Consider the following 1153-nt stretch of genomic DNA (forward strand, 5'->3'; position numbering starts at 1 on the left):
GGGGTGGGGGTTCTGTTGGGGGACCTGGTGTTTGGTGGGTCTTTGCCTTGGTGGGTTGCCTGCAGGGCAGGTGAGGAAGTTGGTAGCTCCTTAATGTTACCTCCTATGGGGTGTAGGTCTGGGAGGGGATGGGACAGAGGAGCTCCTCTGAACTGGGGTCTGGGACAGAGGAGCTCCTCTGAATTGGGGTCATGTTGGGGTGGTGGTGGGGGACACCTTCATCCCATAGTGATGTCGCTTCCATCCATCTATATCCAGTCCCAGGAGACCTGAGGACATGCCATGACCCTTGTTGGCCATCACCACCCAACTCATCCCAGTGGGGACTGCTGGAGAGGGGCCAGGCTGGCCGATGAGGCCCCAGCTGTGATAAGGTGGTGAGATTGAGGCCAGGGCCTCCCCGTTGGCTCCCAGCATGCCCAGGACCCTGGAAGAGCAGAAGCTCCCCAAGTGCCTATGGGAGCTGGTGAACAGAGTAGTTAGCGGGGCCCCTCACTTCTGGCCCACCTTGGTGGGTCAGCTAGCCCCCAGGTAAGGCTGGGACTCCTCTCCCTTCTCCTTTTTCCCCGTCAGAAGAGGCTGAGCTCTCCACCAGGGTTACCCCAGCTCCGGGGCACCCTCCTGGGCAGGCTGCTCCAGCCTTCCTCCCCTCAAGCTGGGTGGAGAAGACTGGGCTTTGCTCCTGGCCAAGTAGGGCACTTGGCTCGCTGCATCGGCAATGATCTACCATCTCCTGGAGAGCTTCACCTCGTTGGCTTTCCACCCGTCTTTGGCACGGGCTTCAGTGTGCACAAGCCTCTCAATGCTGGTGCTCCATCTCTTTTCCTTCAGCTCATCAACCACCTCAATTAGTGGGAGGTTGGTGGCAATGAGGAGGTCAATGGGAGGCTGGCAGTCAATAAGGAAGGCAGCAGCTCTCTTGCTAATAGATGGCCCTCCATTATCTGTTCCTCCCCACCGAGCATTAAAGCTCTCTCCCAGCATACAACCAAAAAATAACCTAAGAAGTCCTGCATTTTCCCACCTTCTGCAGTTTAGGTGCCCACTCTCTGGGGCTCCCCATGAGGCCAAGACTTTGATGGGTTGCTGCTTCATCCCCAGTAGCTCCAATACCTGTAACGGCAAAGCTCACCCCACACTGACACCCCCCACC

The 1153-nt window shown here is 57.8% G+C and overlaps 1 protein-coding gene across 1 annotated transcript in view; it reads left to right on the forward strand.

The window, feature by feature from the left end:
- The window catches only part of IGSF21 (immunoglobin superfamily member 21), a 32730-nt gene that overhangs the window by 29059 nt on the left and 2518 nt on the right, over positions 1-1153 (forward strand).

This window comes from Aptenodytes forsteri, unplaced genomic scaffold, assembly GCF_000699145.1.
Source record: "Aptenodytes forsteri isolate BGI_AS27 unplaced genomic scaffold, ASM69914v1 Scaffold61, whole genome shotgun sequence".
NCBI lineage: Eukaryota > Metazoa > Chordata > Aves > Sphenisciformes > Spheniscidae > Aptenodytes > Aptenodytes forsteri.